General features: G+C 46.5%; 1 protein-coding gene across 5 annotated transcripts in view; it reads left to right on the plus strand.

Annotated features, from left to right (window-relative positions):
- The window catches only part of ARHGAP6 (Rho GTPase activating protein 6), a 292,968-nt gene that overhangs the window by 242,403 nt on the left and 27,003 nt on the right, over positions 1-23,562 (plus strand). The window lies entirely within an intron of this gene.

Here is a 23,562-nt window from a genome sequence, read left to right on the forward strand (position 1 = left end):
ACTTCAGCTTTCCCTGGTTTGGTTCTTTAGCATCTGTTTTAACTAACTGGCATAGCTAATCAATAAATAAAGATTAAGATAACTAACTGGCATACCATCCATAAATCTGTGAACATTGATTTGGTATTCTTAAAATTGTAATCCAACATTTCTAGAAGCATGAGAAGACTAATATATAGAATATAATAATATATTAGTGATTTTTTAAAAAATGAAAATAAATATTAACCCAATGTAGGAAATACCAGCAAATATTATTTGCCCAACTTCTTAAAATAAAGTTCCCAGCTGGTTCTTTATCCTAATATGCCATTGATAGTCTTGATTAAAAAACAAAAGCAAAAAGAGTTATAAGCTGTGAGGCTACTACAGGTAGTCCTTGACTTATGATCACAATTGGCACTAGATTTCTGTTTGTACGTCATAATAGCTGTAAATCGAGGCACCTGTATGACATGATTTTAGGAATTTTTTTGAGGTTAAACAAACACCATGGTCATAAGTGTGAAGCCATTCTTCTGAATGGATGCCCCCCCGAATAATGATCACGTGACCAGAGATGCTGCAACTAAGTCATGAAGGTGAGCTGGTTGCCAAGCAAACAAAATGCATTCACTTGACTATGGAAGTATGTGAATAATTTTTTTAGTTTTATTGCCCACAAAACATTCATTCTGGGCCTGTCATAATTTTGAATGCACATTAAGTGACCGGTTGTAACTTGAGGACTACCTATACTCCTAAATAGGTACTCTCTAAATATATTTAGAAAAACTGTGCTAATAGAACATTATGTGTTCTTAGAATAACAGAGTTGGAAGGGACTTTGTAGGTCATTTAGTACAATTGCCTTCTCAAGCAGGAGACCCTATACCATTTCTGACAAGTGGCTGTCCAGTCTCTTCTTGAAAGCCTCTAGTGATGAAGCACCCACAACTTCTGAAGGAAAGCTGTTCATTGGTTGATTGTTCTCACTGTCAGAAAATTTCTCCTTATTTCTAGGTTAAATCTCTCCTTGATCAGTTTCCATCCATTGTTCCTTGTCTGGCCTTCAGGTGCCTTGGATAATAGGTTCTCCCTCTTTTCTCTGTGACAGCCCCTCAAATATTGAAACATTGCTATCATGTCACCCATGGTCTTTCTCTAAACTAGACCAGCCATGCCCAGTTCTTGTAACGTTCTTCATATGTTTTAGCCTCCAGGCCTCTAATCATTTTTGTTGCTGTTCTCTGCACTTTTTCTAGAGTCTCAACATCTTTTTTATTGTGCGGTGACTAAACTGGATGCAGTATTCTAGGTGTGGCCTTACTAAGGCTTTATAGTGTTGTACTAATATCTCATGTGATCTCGATTCAATCCCTCTGTTAATGCAATTTAGGATTGCATTGGCTTTTTTGGCTGCTGCTGTACACTGCTGACTCATATTTAATTGATTGTGGTTTTTCTTTTCTTTTTCTTTTTCTTTCTTTGGTTTTTCTAAGTGTAAGATGTTACTTTTTTCTATGTTGAATTTTATTTTGTTAGATAGGGCCCAATGTTCAAGTCTGTGGATATCCATCTGGATCTTGCGCTTATCATTTAGGGTGTTGGCTATTCCTGCCAGCTTAGTGTCATCTGCGAATCTGATGAGTTCCCCTTTTATTCCCTCATCTAAATCATTTACGAAGATATTGAAGAGTACTGGGTCTAAGACAGAACCTTGTGGTACCCCACTGCTTACTTCTCTCCATCTAGATGTAGTACCATTAAGGTCGACTCGTTGAGTATGGTTTGTCTGTCAGTTACAAATCCATCTGGTGGTGATGCTATCTATCCCACTTTTTCTAGTTTACCAAGAAGTAAGTTGTAGTCTACTTTGTTGAATGCCTTAATGAAATTAACTATACGGTATACTATGTCCACAGCATTTCGCTGGTCTACTAATTTAGTCACTTTGTCAAAGAATGAAATAAGATTGGTTTGGCATGATCTGTTTTTAACAAATCCATGCTGGCTTCTAGTTATAATTTTATTTGTTGCTTAGATGTTCACAGATCTGTTTTTTGATTATCTTTTCCAGTACCTTCTCAGGTATTGATGTTAGGCTGATTGGTCTGCAGTTTCCTAGGTCTGATTCCCCCCCCCCTTTTTTTTTTGAAGATGGAAACCACATCAGTTCTTCTATGGGCATAAGCGTATACATGGAACATGTTTCGCAGATCACAATAGTATCAGTTCATTTAAACATGTCAAAGTTTAAAATTTTCAGTGTTGAAGTTTAAAATTTTCAGTGTTGAGTGGGGCTTAAATGCAAGGTTCATTCTTATCCTGTCATGGAGTACTGTTAGAGTATTATTTATAATAATCCCTCTCCTCTTGTTGTGATCCTTTCCCTCCTTGCCTTCTTATGAGCTTTATTTATCCCCCTCTTCTCTGCATTTTCATGTTCCGTACTTGTTATTGTCTACTCAGTCTACATATTTATGCCTTTATTCTTTGCCTTGTGTTCTGTAGTTGTTTTTATCCTCTCTTCCTACTTGCCTTATGCCCACCATTATCGGATATTCATCCCTCCCTGCTTTTCTTTGTCCATGTCATTGCCCCCCTCCCACCCCACCCCGACTGTTGGTCTGCCATGCTGTTCTGTTGCTGCTCACAGTCACTGGTTCTCTGGTCCCCACGACAACCACCAATTCTACAGTTGCTCCCTATCGCTTTCCTCCCTGCCTTACATGCTTCTCTCAGGCTCTGGTTCGTTGTACTGTATAACTGTATTTATTACAATTACACTTGGTCAGTAGGAGCTTTGTGGCTCTCGTGGTTAGGACACTTGAGTTGGAGGTTAGCAAGCCCGTGTTCAAGATCCAAGTGCTGCAGTGGGATGGAATGAGCTTTTGTCCTTTGCTCCAACTCCTGCCAGGGACATGAAAGGAGCCCCCAACTGGTGTCCCCAATCAACAGTGATGTAATCGGCTAATCCTTTCAACTCGGAAGTGCCTTGGTACTTCTGACACGAGTGCAAAGTCCCAGAAATATGAATATTTCGGATTTTGGAATACGTCACTAAATCCCTATTTCTAATTTAATTAAATACAGGCATGAGTAGGCCTCCCTATCCATAGTGTAATTGCTTGGCTGCAAAGTTACAATTAAGAATGTTTTTTAACCCATTAGAACTATTTTGTCAAGTAGTTTGTGAGAGATATAAAAAGTCTTACCTGACCTGAATATGAATGGTCTTGTATATACACTATAACAATTATATATATTAATTATATATATATATATGTTCAGTAATATTTCAAATAGATTGATAAAGAGACACAGAGAGAGAAAAACCCAGCTCTGCATCATATTTAAAATTTGACAGTATTTTTGGGTGTGAAGGCACAGATCGGAAAGACAGGTCTGTTAAGTGTTTTCTCTAAAGTTGGTAGACTGATGATAAACGATACACAGTGTTAGATTTCTTTAAGGGCGCTATAATTCTTTTAGTCCTTCCCTCTAAATTGCTTTCATTTTCATAGTCTCTTTACAAGTATTTTCTGAGTATTTTCTTAGTCCACCAGCTCATGTTACAGCAATATTTCTTTTTTAGAATTTCCATGTGGATAAGATACTTGGAAGTAGACTTCACCTTTTTTCTTGGAATATAAACAGTTTCTCCTTTGCCTGCCCATAGCTCTCTGCTCTTGGCTGACTCTGCTTCTTTTTTGTCAATCCTGTGTGATTTATTGTGCTCCCATTTCATTTTTTTTCCTGGATACATATCTTGTCTTGTTTAGATGAACTTATATGCTGTAGGCTCAAATATCCATTTCATTTGTGACACACTCCAAACTCCAGCACCATCAGCAGTCCCACATTCCAGCCTCAGCTGTCTTGCCTCGAGCCATTTCCTCTACTTCCTATGAATTCTATTTATTGGCTAGCAGCTGGCAAACAGGGTGAAAACATATGAAGATTTTTGTTTCTTCTAGAATAATTTGAAAGTACTGAGCAGTGAAGAAGATTGTTCAGAAGATTGTTGTTTTTACAAAATAACAGAGAGGATTAAAAAAAAAATTCCTTCTCTGAATATATGCATTAAAGAATATGTTCACATTTTCCAGCATCCTCTATGTGAACTTCCTTCTATAGCCTCATCAACAAGTAGACAAGTCATTACTATTTTCAAATCCTGATTCCTCCTCCATATTCGCATGTGGTGAAGAGGGGGTTGAGGGGCTTTTTAATTTCTTTTTTAACCAAAGTTTTAAGGTGTTCTGGGAGGGGGGGTAGGGTTGTGGGTTTGGGGGATAAACCACTGAGGGGGAGGCCGGGTCCGAGAGTGGGCCACGTAATGGGGTGTGCGGGGTCTGGAGTCAATGAGGGGGTTAGAGTCCATGCTGAGGAGGACGATACCATCAGTACTGTAAGTGGGAGGGGCAGATATGGTGGGAGCAGGGGGCCATATCTGGTTATGGGGGCACGCGCCCGCTGTCTCCGAGCAGTGGCATGCTCCGGCCCCCAATGCTCCTCTCATTCCCCAGGTTGCACAGATCCTCAGGGCCCGGGCCTTTGGCTGATGTTGTGCAACGCCAGGTCCTTTGTAAATAAAGCCCCTCTCATTTGTGATCTTGTTCAAGAGGGGGGAGTGGACCTGGCGGGTATTACGGAGACCTGGTTGAGCCAGGGGGGGGGGGTTCCCCTTGTTGAAATGTGCCCACCAGGCTTCTGAGCATTCCATCAGCCGAGGGTTCAGGGGAGGGACGGGGGGGGTAGCAGTAGTTATAAAGGATAAGTGGTCCAAAGGAGGCCACTGTGCCTCAGATAGCCGGATGTGAGTCCCTCTTTGTGAAGTGGGGTCATGGGGTGCAGGTGGGCCTGCTGATCACGTACCTGGCTCCCTACCACGTGGCGACAGCCCTGCCTAAACTGCTCAATGTGATAGCCGGGATGGCGGTTGATACCCCCAGACTTATGGTTATGGGGGATTTCAACCTGCCGTCCGTCGGTGAAACATCTGAGGCGGCTCGGGAGTTCATGGCTTCCATGACGGCCATGGACCTGACCCAGTTAGTTCATGGCCCTACACACATAGGGGGACACACTCTGGATTTGGTTTTCATCTCTGGCCAGTGGCTGAATGGTTTAGATATAGGGGATGTAGTGATTAAACCCTTGTCATGGTCTGACCATTCTCTCCTTCAACTTGACCTTCAAACCGCTACATCCCGCCGCAGGGAGGTGGAACTGACTAGGTGGTTCCGCCCCAGGCGCCTGATGGATCCTGATAGGTTCCAGACAGAGCTTGGGCCATTCCCTGAGGCTCTGGCTCACAACCCGGCTGAAGACCTGGTGGCCGCCTGGGATAGGGTGGCCGCTGGAGCTTTGGACCGTGTCGTGCCTTTGCGGCCTCTGATCCACCGCCGATCACACTTAGCTCCCTGGTTCTCCGAGGAGCTGAGGGAGATGAAGCGCCGGAAAAGACGCCTAGGGAGCAGTTGGAGGGCTAGCCTTTCCGAACACTGGTAAGGTCTCATATTAAGACCTACCTAGTGGCGATAAAAACAGCAAAGTTTAATTATTTTTCTGTTCTTATTGCATCTGCAGATAACCGCCCAGCCGCCCTGTTCAGGGTGATCTGCTCCCTGCTCCATCCGGGAGCACAGGAGGACCCCTTGGAGGGCAGGGCTGAGGATTTTGTGCAGTATCTGCATGACAAAGTCGCTCAAATTCGGGAAGGCCTGGACTCTGACTGGGTAGATACAGGCGGGGTGACGGAGACAGGTCTTGAGAGCGTTATCTGGGAGGAGTTTGACCCAGTGACCCCTGAAGACGTGGACAGGATTCTGGGTAGACTTACCACATGTTTATTGGACCCGTGTCCCTCCTGGTTGGTGCTGGTTTCTCGGGAGGTGACACGAGGCTGGCTCCAGGGGGTTGTTAATGCTTCTTTGAGAGAGGGCTACTTTCCCGCCATCTTGAAAGAGGCAGTGGTAAGGCCCCTCCTCAAGAAGCCCTCCTTGGACCCGGCTGTTTTAGGAAATTATCGTCCAGTCTCCAACCTTCGCTTTGTGGCGAAGGTTGTTGAGAGTGTGGTGGCATGACAGTTCCCCCAGTATCTGGATGAAGCGGTCTATCTCGATCCGTTCCAATCGGGCTTCAGGCCTAGGCACAGCACAGAAACGGCATTGGTCACATTGGTTGATGATCTCTGGAGGGCTTGGGACAGGGGCTGTTCCTCTGTCCTGGTCCTGTTAGATCTCCCAGCGGCTTTTGATACCATCGACCATGGTATCATGCTGCGCCTGTTGGAGGGGTTAAGGGTGGGGGGCACCGTGTTGCGGTGGTTTTTTTTTTTAATTTGATTTATATGCCGCCCTTCTCCGAAGACTCAGGGCGGCTTACAATATGCTCAGCAATAGCCTTCATCCTTTTCTATATTTATACAAAGTCAGCTTATTGCCCCCACAAACTGGGTCCTCATTTCACCTACCTTAGAAAGGATGGAAGGCTGAGTCAACCTTGAGCCTTGGCAAGATTCGAACCCTGCAGTAATTGCAGGCAGCTGGTCTTAATAACCAGCTTAATAACAGGGTGCCTTAAACCCCTGTACTACCAAGGCTCTTGCAGTTCTCCTCCTTCCTCTCTGACTGGTCGCAGTTTGTGTTGACGGGGGGCCAGAGGTCGACCCCGAGGTGCCTTGTATTTGGGGTGCCACAGGGGTCGGTCCTCTCGCCCCTTCTGTTCAACATTTATATGAAGCCACTGGGTGAGATCATCCGTGGTTTCGGGGTGAAGTACCATCAGTACGCTGATGACACTCAGCTGTACATCTCCACCCTGGATCACCCCAATGATGCCCTTGACGTGATGTTCCGGTGTCTGGAGGCCGTACGGATCTGGATGGGGAGAAACAGGCTCAAGCTCAACCCATCCAAGACTGAGTGGCTGTGGCTTCCGGCGTCCCGATATAGTCGGTTGGTGCCATCTCTGACTATTGGGGGTGAGTCGTTTGCCCCCACAGAGAGGGCTCGCAACTTGGGTGTCCTGGATGCACGGCTGTCTTTAGAAGAGCATGTGACGGCCGTGGCCGGGGGGCTTTTTATCAGGTTCGCCTGATTCGCCAGTTGCGTCCCTTTCTGGATCGGGACTCCTTACGCACGGTCACTCATGCCCTCGTCACTTCCCGCCTGGACTACTGCAATGCTCTCTACATGGGGCTCCCCTTGAAGAGCACCTGGAGGCTCCAATTGGTCCAGACTGCGGCCACGCGGGTGAATTTGGGAGCGTCATGGCGCTCCCATGTAACACCTCTCCTGCGTGAGCTGCACTGGCTCCCGGTGGTCCTCCCGGTGCGATTCAAGGTGTTGGTGACCACCTTTAGAGCGCTCCATGGCTTAGGGCCGGGATATTTATGGGATCGCCTTCTGCCATCGAGAGCCTCCAACCGGCCAGTACGCTCCCACAGAGAGGGGGTCCTCCGGGTACCGTCGGCCAAACAATGTCAACTGGCGGCCCCCAGGGGGAGAGCTTTCTCTGCGGGAGCACCTGCCCTCTGGAACGAGCTCCACCCGGAGATACGGACGATTCCAGACTTATGTACTTTCCATCGGGCCCTCAAAACCTTTTTATTTCATCAAGTCGGGCTGGCCGAATCTCTCCAATTGTGTATTTTAATTTGGATTTTTAATGAGGGATTTTAACTGTCGGGCCAAATTGTTTAATTCATTTTAAATTGTTTTTATATTTTGTATTTGATGTTTTTTACTTATGGCTGTTCACTGCCCTGAGTCCTTCGGGAGAAGGGCGGTATATAAATTTAAATATTAAATTAAATTAATGTAATGCAATGTAATACTGTGTTGTATACACATTAGGGGACTTTCCTCCTCAGAATAAAATGGGATGGTATTATTCTATGCATTGAAGTTGTACATCAATCCCTGAAGGTCCTTTCAGCCACAGTTTTTACTTAAAAAATGTCTGAGTAAAAGAGTTGTCAAGACAAATGAAACTTGTAAGATAGCTATGAGCTTTTATCCTCATAGCTACCTCCAGTAATATGGACAATATCTAATGGAATTCTTGGTAGATAATCATGATTTACTTGTACAGGTTCTGTTCAATATAAGTTATTTTGACATTTACCATATTTTATTTATAATTGGCATTGGTGTTAAGCTGCAAAGGCAACTATTATTGTTAATTTCAAGGCAGTTTATATGGGGCTACTCTTGAAATATACTCAGAAACTGCAGTTGGTGCAGAAGGAGGCAATGTGAGCAGATATATTATGCTCATGTAACACTTCTGCTGTGTGAGCTGCACTGGTTATCAATAGGTTTATGGGTGCAATTCAGGAAGTCATTTATGAAATCCTATCATCCGTCTCCTTTGGCTTCTGCTTACTCTAGAAAAAAATAGAAAGTGTATCCTCTTTGTCAAAACATGTTTCCTCTGGAATAGTACCCTTGCAGAGACTGCCTATTTGCGTGCCTTTACATAAGCATTGAAAACCTAATTACAGGTAGTCCTCAATTTATAACCATTTGTTTAGTGATTTTTCAAAGTTACAGTGGTTCTGAAAAAAGTAACACTTTTCACACTTGTGACTGTTGCAGCATCTCCATGGTCCCATAATCAAAATTGAGACAACTGGGATGTATTTATGAAAGTTGCACTGCAGCGATTCGCTTAACAACTGTGGCAAGAAAGGTTGTAAAGTAGGACAAAACTCACTTTAACTGCCTTGTTTAGAAATTTTGATAGAAACAGAAATTTTGGACTACCTGTATTACTCAAAGATCTTGGACTAAACATAGACATTTTACGAGATTAAATTATAAATGAGAATTTGTATTGTTCCTTATGGGTAACTGTCATATTTCTCGATGCTGTGATGTTTATTCAATTTTTAATTTTGGAATTGGGATAGCTCTAGAAATATTTTTTATAAAGAATTGACAATAATATATAGATGCAACAATATTAAAGACAAAATCATGGGGTCATATTTTATAGAGAATAAACTAGTTTACAGCAGCAGTGACAAGACCAGCCAAACTAGGATCATCACAGAGTAAACTGTTTATATTACTATACCCTTCCATCAGCAGCAGTTCATTTCACATTGAAAACTGCCTTGAAATTGAGTACACATGGACAATTTTTTGAACTTGTGCTTTTCCTTAAAATTTTCCCTTGAGAACCTTTAAAATACACCACATGCCTAATCATCTCTTGTACAAAATGTACCCTTTTGCTTTGATAAGCAGTCCTACAGGGTTTCTGGAGAAAACATGCTTTTAGTGAAACTGTTGGTGTATACCTTATGTGAGAGCTAAGCTTGAAGAAACTTGAAAAATTGATTGCTTTCCAAACAGATTATACCTTCCTTTCTCTTTGTGAGGTTTGCGCATTACATATTACATATTTTGCCTTGGCAATTAAATAAATCTCTGAATTGCTCCTCTCAGTAAGAACATGAAATCACTGCAGTGACTTGATGTTTGGTCAACCTACTCTGTCCCAAAGAACATTCATAGTCAATTGTCAACCCCCTATCCTTCTTTTCATGTTTAACAATGAGTTGAAAAATGCTTACACAATTGTGGGTTTTAATAAGCATTTCAGAAGTTTATTTTATACAGTGAATGCCTTCCTTTGCCAGGCAACCTGTCCAAAATAAATACTCCACTTTGTATGGCATAGCACATGTAGGCGTCCCAGCACAAATGTGTTTTGAGTATTCTCATTCACTGTGTTTCTCCTGATTCTGTTTTGCTATGAGCATGTTTTGCAGCTGTCTTGCTTATATGCAAAGCCTCTGGTTCCAATCTTGTGAGTTAGTAAGATGTAAAAAATAGACCTAAAGAAGAAAGGGATTAGAGGATTTTTAGATCATGTTTCAGATGTCTTACTGTATTAGGAGTTTGGGCAGATAATTTTTAAGGTATCACAAAACTCATTTGTTGACTCATCTTGTAAGCTATTTTTATTTTTTTTCAATCTAAAGGTTTTTTTTTATAAGTTCTGTTCAGGTGATAACTTCATAGGCAGACTTCAGTCAAAGGCCGAGTGTCAATAGGTGAAATATAATTGCTGCATTAAAGCTCTTTTGCATGTATACAAAGGCTCCCCTCTACAAATAACTGTACTGTATATAGAATGACCAGCTGTTCACTGACATGAGATCATAATGTAGAGAGAAAAAAAGGGTGCTCACTATTTGCGTACTAAATTTTTAAACACAAATATATTGCTGGAATATAGCTTTGGAGAAAGAAAAATTGGAGCTACTGCTAGTTTCTGGTTGTTTAGAATCAACAGGTATTTGAGTACATGCCTAAGCTGGCCCTATAGCTCATACACCATTTGTCTTGGAAACTTGAGATTTTATTTCACTTCTCATACTTTACCATTTGTTTTATGTTATTGGCTTTCACTTGAACAAAAGATGGTCCCTTATTCTTTTAGGAATATTTAAATTTTACTGCTTCAGGCACACTGAGATCATGTTAACCATTCATTCAGATCATGAATTGTTGGTGGCAAAGATTAAAGTCAAATTATGCACCATCAAAAAGGCAGTGCTTCCAAAGAAGTTTAATGCCACCAAAATTCCTACTACATATACAATAGAGGTGGAAAAATAGGTTTGAACTACTGGACACTGCTGAGAACATGCCTTATAAAGTGTAGCAGAAAACTCAATCAACCATGAATTGCAGAAGAACACATACCACACAAGAAGCCAAAGAAAAAGTGACTCTCAGATGAAACCATAAAAATAGCTGAGCAAAGAAAAGCAGCGAAGGCAGTAGGCAAGTGGAAAGAAGTAAGAAGACTAAATGCAGCTTTCCATAGAGCAGCAAGGAAGGATAATGAAGTTTACTGGGATGAGCGGTGTAAACAGTCTGAAGCAGTTCTGATTAAAATACAACAATGTCTAGCACTAACCATCAAAAGGGAATTACCAGATGTCTTAAGCCAGCTTCCAAAGGGGATGTGGCACCCACAAACTGCACTGGATCATGGAAACCATTGTGCCAAAGATGCTTTTTTCAAGAGGCAACTGGACTTTCTGGGGTTTTGTTGGCTTTTTTGAAGATATTTTGTTTCTCATCCAAGAAGCTTCTTAAACTCTGGCTTCTATGAGAAGTGAAATGTCTTCAAAGAAAAACCAGAAAGTCCAGTTGCCTCTTGAAAAAAACACCTTTGGGACAATCATGACTTGGATGACTGAGAATCTCCATAGATATGGAAACCATTGCAAACCTTACACTGGATCATGGAAAATTCTCATTGATCGTGGGTCCGGTGGTCATCTTCCATGGGTATGCTCTTCCGATGATGACGGATCGGGTCTGCTAGCTGAGAAGCTCCTCCCTTCCTGTAGCCTCCCAGCTTTCAGACTCGATCCGATTTGGATCAAGTCACGGTTTGAGCTGCTCCTGAAATTTGGAAGTTTTTCTAGCCTTAATTGGATTTTTTTCTAAATTGGTTCCTGCCTTCCTGCCTGTTTACCCCCTGGGGGGGGGAAGTTTCCCAGCGAGCAAGGTTTCGTCCCAAGGCCGCTGAAGACCACTTGCGGTGGGATAGGCTCCCATTAGGTAGAGCCTTCCCTGACAGCGAGAAGGGCTCTCTCCCTATGCCGCTGTAGCAGCCCTTCGGCAGGAATTAGGTGATTGTTTCCTCCACCGCCGCATCGGCTTCAGAAGGGGTGGGGAAAGTCGGAGCCTTCTCTGCTCTGCTGGGCTACATTGTGCCGGAAGGCGCAGGAGCTGTGAGCCTTCCTTCGGGGGCAGGATCGCCTCTGTTTCCACCGGCTCGCCTTTCAGCTCCTTTGGGACCGCGGGCAGGGCGGTTCGGCTGCCTAGAGCAGCAGCATTTCAGCGCCTCCTGGGCTTTCGCCCACGCGCCTGGAGGGATTTAGAAGAAGAAGCAGCAGAGCTTCGGAGGTTTGGAGCACAGCGCAGGCGGCTGTAAGTTTCTCCCTGCGGGGGGGGGGGTTGTTTAAAGGATCTAACCTCCCCTCCTTGCCCTAATTGCCTTTTCTTCGGCAGACGGCTGTGGCAACCCTTGCTAGGCCACTCCAGGGATTCCTCCTCTCCTCCTGGCCGCCGCCATTTTGGCTCTCCTGCTCCCTCCACCATTTTGCAATTCTGTGTGGTCTGGGCCCTTCTTCACGATGGCATCCACCAGGCAGTCCAAGCCCAAAAGACAGGGCACTTCCATTGACCAGCCTGGAACTTCAGCTGAGGTCCCTACTAAAAAGACAAAGAAATCCTCCTCCAAATCTTCAGAGTCTAGATCAAGGGAGGAGGTGAGGCTGCACCAGGCCATTGAACGTTCAATACAAAAGGCCCTCAAGGAGGCCTCCATTAAGGAATCTGATGTTTCAACCTCTATCCCTGCTCGGGCCTCCTCTCCTGTGAGACCTGAATCCATCCCTCAGGCCCAGCCTCCAGCCTTATCCCCGGATGGGGATGGGACTTGTGTGCAGCCACAGCAACAAGTTAATGAATCCCTTTTTGGAAATCAGGAAGAAGGGTCCCCTAGGGCTCAATCTCCTGGGGTGCCCAGGGCTTCTCCTACTCCAGCCCTGCAGAGTACGGGTGACCAGGTTCAAGAGTGGCCTGTAATTTCCCCAGATTTGGTGGCTTACATCCATCAGGCCATACAACAGGGTATTCAGGCTGACAGGCAGCGCAGAACAGCCTCATGGGTCTCTAACTCACCTTCTCACATAGATGTGGAAGGTTCCTGTCTCATGTCAGATAGGGCTCAACCCTCCGCCAGAGCTCATTCATCAGCTTCTTCTGTCCAAGGTTCTCTCACTGGTGAGACTGTGAAGGATGCTGAGTTGTCTGACGATGATGACTTATCCCCAGACCAACCTTCTTTCATAGGTCTATTTAAACCTCAAATGTTCAGATCTTTATTGCATAAAGCTAAGCTGACGACTGGTTTAGGGACACCCCGCCCTAATCCGGCAGGGGAGGACACTTCTTCTTCTGTACCTCTGTTTGAGGAACCTCTCATTGAGACCGAAAAGATCCCAGGGCCCAAGTTGTTCAGGGATGTTCTCACTAAACAATGGCTTGCTCCTGCATCGGGGCCTAGACCCAATACACTGGACAAGCGCATATATAATATGGCCCCAGAGTTTTCTTCCCTTCTACAGGTGCCTCGGTTGATGCTCCTGTTGCCACCCTTTCGGCCTCATCATATACTGCGGGCCCTCCAGAGGAGAACCTCCGTCTGGAGCACGTATTGGTCAAGTCTCACCAGGAGTCTGCATGGGCAGTCAGATCTACAATGGCAGCTTCTTTCTTCAACCGGGCCTCCATTCTTTGGCTCAAGCAGCTGCAGGAACGTCTTCCAGTGTCTGACTCACGCTCCCATCAGGACATTAACAAGGTACTGGCGGCATTGGAATTTTCGGCCGATGCCACTTTGAATTCATCCAGGTTCACGGCTAAGGCCATGGGGGCAACTATCACGGCCTGTAGGCTTACCTGGCTCAGGCAATGGCAGGCAGATGCCAAGTCTAAGTGGCGTTTGGCGTCATCCCCGTTCGAAGGCTCCCTCTTATTCGGGGCTCCACTGGAACCTCTCTTAGCAGAATCCAGGGATAAACGTAAATACTTACTGGCCATGTCTCGTAGATCGGGCCAAAGATTCCCCTCCTCCTCCTTCTCCTCCTTTTGTCCCTTTCGAGGGCCAGAAGGAAATACTTACCCTCACCAAGATCAGAGGTCCTTCCCATCTAGACAATTCTGCCCCTCCGAGCGTCAAGGGTTCCAATCTCAGCGGGGCCAATTCAAACGCTCCTTCCATGGGGATCGTGGGCGCTCTGCCCGCAGATCCCGCTGACAGTTCATCAAGCCTTCCCATTGGAGGCCGCCTGGCCCTGTTTGCCAGCCAATGGGAGGCCACGTCCCTGACGGTCAGGGTGGGCCTCTCCCTCAAATTTCTCTCCACCCCCCCGACCCGATTTCTCAAATGCCCCTTCTCTCGGGATCGGGATCACCGGCTCCTGATGGTATCGGCCATTCAACATCTACTCGAAATTCAGGCCATCGAACCGGTTCCTCAGGAGCTGCACGGACAAGGCTTTTACTCCTGCCTGTTCGTCATTCAGAAGTCGTCGGGGGGTTGGAGGGCAATTCTAGACCTCAAATCCCTGAACCGACGGGTCGTCTACCGTCGATTCAAAATGCAGTCCCTCAGCTCCATCTTGGAGGGTATCAGGCTCGGGGACCTCCTTTCGTCAATAGACCTGACAGAGGCTTACCTCCACGTCCCCATCCACACGAATTTCAGGCAGTTCCTTCGCTTCTGTTATGCGGGTCGTCATTATCAATATCGAGCCCTTCCATTCGGCCTATCCTCGGCACCCCGAGTTTTCACAAAAATCATGGCCGCGCTAGTGGGCTACCTCCGGACTCTTCCGGTAAGGATCCAGGCCTACCTGGGCGATCTCCTCGTCCAGTCGACTTCGGAGGATCTAGCGCGCCAGGACTTGGAAACCACCCTCCAGGTCCTGGAGAGCCACGGGTTTTCCGTCAACATGGCCAAGAGCCATTTGATACCCACGACTCGCATACAGCACCTGGGGGCCATCATCGATTCGGCGGAGGGCAGGGTTTATCTTTCCCAGGACCGCCTGTCCAGCCTGCGGTCACTGGTCAGGTCAGTGTTGTCAGGGAGACCAGTCTCCCTGGCATCCCTGTCCAAGCTCCTGGGAAAGATGGTCTCCTGCATCGGGATCATTCTTTGGGCGCGTCTCCACTGCAGGGATCTGCAGTGGTTTCTGCTCCCGTACCAAAAGCGTCAACTAGGGACTTCCGACGTCAAGGTCCTCCTTCCCCACAAGGTTCTCCTCTCCCTTCAGTGGTGGTCTTCAGCAGCAGTCCTCAAGGGGAGGAGTACAGGGTTTCCCAATACCTCATTCTGACAACAGATGCCAGTCTTCTGGGCTGGGGGGCTCACCTGTCCTCGTCCATGGCCCAGGGGCGTTGGTCCCAGTCCGACTTGACACACAATATAAACTGGTTGGAACTTCGGGCCATCCATCTGGCTCTCCGGGTCTTCCAGGATCGGGTGTCACAAACACGTACTGGTACGGACAGACAATGTAGCCACCAAGGCTCATGTAAACCGCCTGGGGAGACCCGATCTCGCCACCTCATGGAGGAGGCCGAGAGTCTGGGAGCCTGGGTGGAGACTCACCTGGGGTCCCTCCGGGCATCTCACATATCGGGAGTGACAAACACCCAGGCGGACTGGCTCAGCCGGGAGTTAGTGGACCAGGGGGAGTGGGCACTCGACCCGGACCTGTTTCGGATGATCACCGACCGCCTGGGCCTCCCTGTGGTGGACCTGTTCGCCACTCGGGCCAATCGCCAGACAGAGAGGTTCTTCTCTCGCTACCCGGAACTGGGGGCAGAGGCCGTGGACGCAATTCACAGCGACTGGCCGGCCGACCTCCTCTATGCCTTTCCACCTCTGCCTCTCATTCCCAAAGTCATCAGAAAGATGCTGTTCCTCTGGGCGGAGCTCCTGCTGATTGCTCCGTTCTGGCCCCATCGGCCATGGTTCGCGGACCTCCAAGCCCTGTCCATCCGGCATCCCTGGAGTCTTCCTCGCGACAAAGTGATTCTTCGTCAAGGGCCACTGCTCCACCCGGATCCGGCATGGCTTCAGCTAACCGCCTGGCGGGTGAGCGGAGCTTGCTGAAGGCGGCCAGCGTTCCTTCTCGTGTCGCCAGCACCATCCAAGCGGCCCGACGCCCTTCAACGACACGAATTTACGACTCCACCTGGCGCTCCTTTGTGTCATGGTGCAACCGTCGCTCCATCGTCCCTACGGCGGCCTCCACGGTGCAGGTACTGGTGTTCCAACAGGACGGCTTTGAGGCGGGCCTGGCCCCTAACACGCTCCGCCGACAGGTCTCCGCCCTATCCACCATTTTGTGTTGTGGTTCCAAACGCCCCCTCTCGAGCCGTTCCCTTATCCGCCTCTTCCTCAGGGGGGCTTCTAACCTTCGCCCGGGGACTATCCACAGATACCCTTCCTGGGATTTGCCCTTAGTGCTAGACGCCCTCACTAGGGCTCCCTTCGAGCCCCTAAGGTCAGTGGGCCTACATTTCCTGTCTTATAAGGTCTCCTTTCTACTGGCCATAACTTCGGCCAGGCGAATTTCAGAGTTGGCGGCCCTCTCCATCAGGGCTGATCTCTGTGTTTTTCATCCTGACCGGGTGGTGCTTAGGTTGGACCCCACGTTCCTCCCTAAGATGAATTCCCCTTACCACAGGGCACAGGAACTAGTCCTTCCGAATTTTTGTCCACGTCCCAGCCGGCCCTTAGAACGAGCCTGGCATTCCCTGGATGTGAGGAGAGCCCTTCGGATCTACATCCGTCGGACATCTGACTTCAGGGGAATCCCTTCTGGTCTCCTTCCAGCCATCCAGTATGGGCCAAAAAGTCTCGTCCATTACGGTGGGGCATTGGATTAGGGCCACCATAGCCACAGCATATGGGTCCCAGGCGTTGCCAGTTCCACCCAGGATCACGGCCCACTCCACCCACAGTGCGGCCACTTCGGCTGCCTGGGCCACCCAAGCTTCCTTGGAGGAAATCTGCCGGGCTGCGGCCTGGTCATCCCCGACCCCTTTCATTAGACATTATCGCCTAGACCAGTTTGCATCTGCGGATGCGGCATTTGGGCGTAGGGTACTCCAACAGGTCCTCCAGTGGACCACCTCATCGGCCAGGGCAAGTCCCTCCCTATAGTTACAGGCTTTGGTATGTCCCATGGAAGATGACCACCGGACCCACGATCAATGAGAATGGGCTTTGTCTTACCTGAAAGCCCTTTCTGATTGTGGTGGGTCCGGTGGTCAGCCCTGCCCTGTTTATGCCCAGGGCCTATTCGGCGGGGTCCTGGTGTCCTATTTCCTTTCTTGCAGCTCACCGTGTAGGTCTGCTACAAATCGTATCTCATCAGAAAGCTGGGAGGCTACAGGAAGGGAGGAGCTTCTTAGCTAGCAGCCCCGATCTGTCATCATCGGAAGAGCATGCCCATGGAAGATGACCACCGGACCCACCACAATCAGAAAGGGCTTTCAGGTAAGACAAAGCCCAATCTCATGAATATCAAAGGATCATTTACATGTGCTTCATCAACTGAGAGAAAGCCTTCAATTGCGTTGATCATGAGAAGCTATGGAGAGCCCTACAAAAGCTGGGGGTACCAGCACCTCTGGTCAAGTTAGTGCAATCACTGCACACAAATCAGGACAAATCATACTGTATGAACACTCTGTGGAGACATTGATTGGTTTAAGATAGAGAAAGAGTATGACAAGGTTACATTTCCCCCCCCCCTTTGTTATATAACCTGAATGCCAAATTGATCATGAGGAAGCCAGATCTTGAAGAATCAAAAACTGGGGTAAAGATTGGTGGAAAAAACATCAACAGTCTTCGATATGCTGACAATACAACTCTCAGAAACCAAAGAAGACCTGGAACACATCTGATTAATAAAATCGAAGAAGAAAGTGAGAATTTTGGTCTCTTCTTGAACATTAAAAGACCAAATTCATGACCATCAAGGAAGGGAAACATCAAAATAGTAACTAACAGTGAAGAGATAGAATGTGTGGAAAAATTTCCTAGGATTGCAGATAGCTCAAATGGTGAATGCAGCACAGAAATAAAACATTGGATTGCATTGGGTCGCACAACAATGATGAACATGAGCTGAATATGGAAAAGCAAGGACCTCAGCCTGGCAACAAATGTGGATTAGTTCACTCTGTTGTAGCTATCTTATGGTTGTGAAAGTTGGACCTTAAAAAAAACAAGACAGGAAGAAAATCAATTTGTTTGAGCTGTGATGTTGGAGAAGGCTGGTGCATAGGATCTAAGACAACTTGGCACAACCAGCTCAGCGAGACCAACTCACCACTGGCAGCTCGCCACCACCAAATAACGTCTACCAATTCACCACTTCCAAGTCACCTCAGGATAACTCCAAATGGCAATTCACCATCACATTTTCACACCTACCACCGCTGCTGCTATGCCAAGCTCCAGGCCAAAGAGGCCAGACAAGGCAGCGGCAGAAGAGGGTATGTAAAAATGAGACACCCCTGGCTGGTGCCACCTCCCTGCCGCCTGCCCCACCCACAACCGTGGGGAAGGGAAACCCCCAGCCACTGCCTCCGCCATTCTGTGCTCTGCCTACCCATTCACTCCCCCACCAGCCCAGCTCTTCCTCTGGCTGCCCATGGCAACTTGTCACTGTGGCGAATTGACCATGTGGGGTTGTCCTGTGGTGAGTTGGCAGAGGCAATTTGGCATTGGCGAGCTGGCAGCAGTGAGCTGGCTATGCTGAGCTGGCCATGCTGAGAAGTCCCATTCCATCCTGCATATTCCTTGGACAGCAAAGATGACTAACAAGCAAGTACCGGAATGCATAATACCAAGCATGTCACTAGAAGGCAAAATCACAAAACTGCGTCTCACTTACTTTGGTCATGTTATGCAGGGGAATTCATTAGCAAAAGCAATTATGTTTGGAAGAGTTAACAGTAAAAGGAAGCCAGGCCATCAAAGAACACAGTAGCTGGACACTATCAAAGCTGACAACAACCAGGGCATAGAAAAACTCAAAGAAATAGTGCAAGATCGGAAGATGTCGAGAGACCTGGTTCATAGGCTTGCCAAGAGTCAGACTCAACTGAACGGATAACATCATCATCATCATCATCATCATTTTATTGTGCACTCTAAACAATATAAGAAAACTACCATTTAAACACATTATACTTAACTTGGTCTTGAGAAATTTTTTTGACAAAAGTATACTCTGGATAATTGAAGGGCTAGAGTCCTACAATCTAAAAAAGTAGACGTATGAAAAACATTTTGAATTTCAAACACTAGGAGGTTTAAATACCTTGTTTCAGACTTTGAAACAATTATACCAGGCTTGAAACACTTACTTGGAACCTCACTAAAAATGTCCCGGTATTCATCCAGTCATTTCAGTTTTCCAAGTTCAAAATTGGTCTATTTTTAGCATAATTAATTTGGGCTCAGATGAACTGTTTCAAGTTTGGAATGATTCCTGAAAATTGAAATAGTTTTGTAATATTAGAATATTTCTGCCATAAAACATTTCCAATTCAAAAGATTTTGCATACCACTGACAATAACCTTTTGATTAAATCAGTTTAGGAAGACAAGACCAATATCATCATCGGATATGGCAGAAATAAAATTTCAACCTAAGAGCAGGCCAACTACTACTACTGATCTTAGAATAATTGCTATTATGTTTTATGTGCATTTCATAGACATTTATTAGTATCATTTAAGTCCTCATTCATAACTGAGTAAAAAATTATGCATTTGGAGTTTTAAAAGTAAACATGCCCAATTTTTATATATAAACAAAGTGTACACTGAATTGCTATTTAGAGTCTGCTGTATCGCTGAAATAAGTCTGTCATATTTTGGCAGCTTCAATCAGACTCTGACTTAGATTTGCTCATTCATTCAGCTTTTATCGCACCTCAGATATTTAAGGCAGCTAACAAAACTAAAGAAAATGTGAAAAAATAATATAAATTAAAAATAATGCTGAAATTAAACATTTTTACCCAGATAAGCAAAAACTCTTTTCTTATTTTCTGCAGCTGACAAAGAATTAAACCAGATAAGTTCCTTTCTTATGAATCTTTTACAAGGGAGCACTTCTGCAGGACTGTTCTTCATATGTTAACTTCCCAGACAGATATATAATAGGATAGGTCATTCTCAGTCAGATTACAAGACGTTTAGAGCTTTAAGGGTTAATAACAACACTTTAATCAGTTGACAATTTATGCACATTTTTCATACAGGCATCATATCATCCGAGTATACCCTGATTATCATTCTAACTTCTCTATATCAAAGTGGATGGAAGCATGTAGTGTGGTACCTCAAGATTCCGTCTTGGGCCCTATGCTGTTCAACATCTTCATCAATGACCTAGATTAGGGGAGTGAAGGGGCACTCATCAAATTTGCAGATGAGACCAAGCTTGGGGGATAGGAGAATTACTAATACTTTGGAAGATAGACTCAAGATTCAGAAGGATCTTGGTAGACTTGACATTGGGCCCTATCCAATAAAATGCAGTTCAGTGGTAAGAAAAGGAAAAAAGTATTTTTTCCCATACCTTCTTGAGAATAACAAGACTACAACCAGCAAACTTCTGTGACTTGGCTACGTTTCTTCTCTCTAACAGAATAACAGATTTGAACGATATCTCAGAGGTCTTCTAGTCCCATGATGGCAAACCTATGGCATGCGTTGCCAGAAGTGGCATACAGAGCCATCTCTCCAGACATGTGGAGCTGTCTCCTGTTGCTCTTCTGGGTTATGGTGTGCCGGCCAGCTGGTTTTCATGTACAAGGGCATGCCGGAAATCGGAAGAGCAGCTGCCCATTGCGCATGCACGCTCCGGGAAAATGATCTTCCTGTTTCCAGCACATGCATGTGCATTGGCCACTTGGTCTTCTGGTTTCTGGTGTGCATGCACGCGTAAAGACCAGCAACGGCAAGAGCAACAAGCGCATGTGCCAAAAGACGCAGAGAGGGGATCCTGGCAGTCGCTTCCTAGGGGAGCAGAGCTGTCGGCCAGGACGGGCAGTCCAGGACTTCCCTCCCCGCCTGAGTGGGCTTCTTGCACAGCCCCAGGCGGTCCGGAGCACCTGGCCAGCTCGGGTACCCCAGAAGAGCTGACCGGCCCTCGCACAGCCCCCGCCACTTCTGAGAAGGAAGCGTGACCACTTCCCAGCTGACGCGCTGTCTCCAGCATTCCTCTTGCACAGCCCCGCAGCCCCAGAAGAGCAGAAGCAGTGGCACCTGCAGGGGGAAGGGCAAGAGTGAGTGACCAGCTCAGGCTGGGCGGCCAGCTGCCCTGCCCGCTGCTCCTTCCCCTAGGTATGTTGGACTTCGACGAGTTCGAGTGGCAGCTAAATGAAAACAAACAGGGTAAGCAAGCATGGTTGAGGGCAAGCAAGTTCGCCAGGTTAAATGCCAGAGGGAGAAAAAGAAGTAGGAGGTAGCAACAATGGCACTCTCCCCTTTGACCGCTGGCAATTCCGTTCTTCACACTGCTGGTTTTCGGCACGGCCCATTGGCTGGCCCTGTTTAAGAAAAGGGTTGGGAATCCTCGTGGGCCTGGCCGACTCTTCTTTACCATCCCCTTCCCTCCACCTAATTTGGTGCAAGTCTGAAGTGATTCGTGGGGGGGAAGGAAGCAAGGCCCCAGAAGAGCAGCGGCAGCGGCAGCGGCAGCTGCAGGGGGAAGGACAGGAGCAACCGGCTGGCTTGGGTGCATGGGGCAGCAGGGTGGAGAGGGAAGCCCCGGCCTGCCTGTCCTCATCACTGCCTCCCCCTCACCCCTGGTGGCAGTGGCTGTTGAACTGCCACTTCAGGTCGGGATGCTGGAGCATCCAGAAGACGGAGAAGCCACCGGCGGGGAGGCGAGCTACTCCAGGGTTGCATCAACCTTTGCCGGCGCAAATGGCCTGCCGGCGCCACCTCTTTGCAGAGGCAGTAGCACTTCCTCCTCCCCCTGCTGCTAGCCTCGCGCTCCTGGCAGCATCCTGTATGGTTGGAACGGTTTTGCAGGCCATTCACGCTGGCAAAGGTTGGTGCAGGAGGCTTTCCAGGCCCAAAACGGGGCACAGGGGGTGGGGCACATGTACTGGGGGAGCATGGGGTGATGTGCCCACATGTGCATTGCATTATGGGTGCCAGCACACAGGCGCAATTTTGGCACACGACGACAAAAATGTTAGCCATCTCTGTTCTAGTCCAACCTCCTCTCAGGCAGGAAACCCTATACAATTTCAGACAAATGCTGTCCAATCTCTTCTTAAAAGCCTCCAGTGTTGGAGCATCCACAACTTATGGAAGCAAGTCATTTCACATTAATTGTTCAAACTGTCAGAAAATTTCCATTTAGTTCTAGATTTGTCTCTCTCCTTGATTAGTTTTCATCCATTGCTTTTTGTTCTGCCTTTAGGTGCTTTGGAGAATAGGTTGACCTCCTCTTCTTTGTGGCGGCCCCTTAGATATTGGAACCATGCTATCATGTCATCCCTAGTCCTTCTTTTCATTAAACTAGACATACCCAATTTCTGCAACTGTTCTTCATATGTTTTAGCCTCCAGTCCCCTAATCATCATTGTTGTTCTTCTTTGCACTCTTTTTAGAGTCTCAACATCTTTTTCATATCGTAATCAAAACTGAATATAGTATAGTCTTACCAAGGCATTATAAAGTGGTTGTAATACTTGATCATGATTTTATTCTTCTGTTAATGCAGCTTGGACTGATTTGGCTTATTTGGCAGCTTGAACGCATATTTAAGTGTATGTCCACTAGTACTCCAAAATCCTTTTCACAGTTAATACCATTGATCCAGGTACTGTTTTTTCCCCTCTTGTGTAAAGACAGAAAGACAGATGCAAACAATGAGTTAAGCAATTCTACTTTCTTGCTGATATTTACCTTCTTGCCATTTTTTTTCTATTATGGACCAATCATTTCCTTGACTTTTTTTTTAACGTTGAAAAAAGCTGTTTTCTGTCCCTGTTATTTTTGACATTTGTCACCAATCTTAGTTCATTTTGAGCCTAAGCTTTCCTGATTTCATTTTTGCAGTTTCGGGCTATTTGCTGATATTCTGCCTTACTTATGTGCCCTTCTTTTCACTTTTTATACTTTTTGTCTTTCGGTGTCAGCACTTCAAGCTGCATTTACTCTAGTGCTGACATAAGAAGGAGAAGCGGAGGTGTCTGGAAAGGGACGTTTGACTTTTCACCTACTTATTTTCCCTGGAGATAATATCCCCTAGGAGATGGGATGGGAGGGGGGAAATTCCTTTGAGCTGGAGCGGTAGATTAAGGGTAGAATGACTTAGAAAATGGCCAATGAGTACAGGGGAGTGGGGAACGGAAAGGGAGGGGTTTGGGTCTGGAAGTCAGTATTGGCTTCGATGGAATCAGATTTAGAATGTCATGCTTAATAAATAGGAGTTTTCCTTCAAAGACTTTGTTTGAAATGCAATTTATTTGAGACGACCTCGAAACCTGACATTCGGTTTATCAGAAAGTTCCTTGTGCAGCCATGCTGGTTTATTTTGAGATCTCTTATTTTTCTTTTTCATTGGAATTGTGCTAGACTGGGCTTTAATAATCTCACTTTTCAAAGTTTCCCAAGTTTCTTGTGTTATTTTCCCATTGACGATTCTCATCTATGGAATCCTTCTCAAGCTCTCTCTAAGTCAGGGGTGTCAAACTCAAGGCCCGGGGGCTGGATTCGGCCCACGGGGTGGTTTGATCTGGCCCATGGGGCCACCCTGGAAACAGCGAAGGACCGGCCTGAGGTGCCTCTGCCAGTGAACCCGGAGCTTGGGAGGGCCACGGGCAGCCCTCTGAAGCTCTGTTTTCACTGACAGAGGGTGCAGGAGGCCGTCACAGCCAAAACCAGAGTTTGTGAGATGGCCCTCCGGAGCTC

The sequence above is a fragment of the Pantherophis guttatus genome, chromosome 5, assembly GCF_059756535.1.
Source record: "Pantherophis guttatus breed Tessera chromosome 5, ASM5975653v1, whole genome shotgun sequence".
NCBI classification, from domain to species: domain Eukaryota; kingdom Metazoa; phylum Chordata; class Lepidosauria; order Squamata; family Colubridae; genus Pantherophis; species Pantherophis guttatus.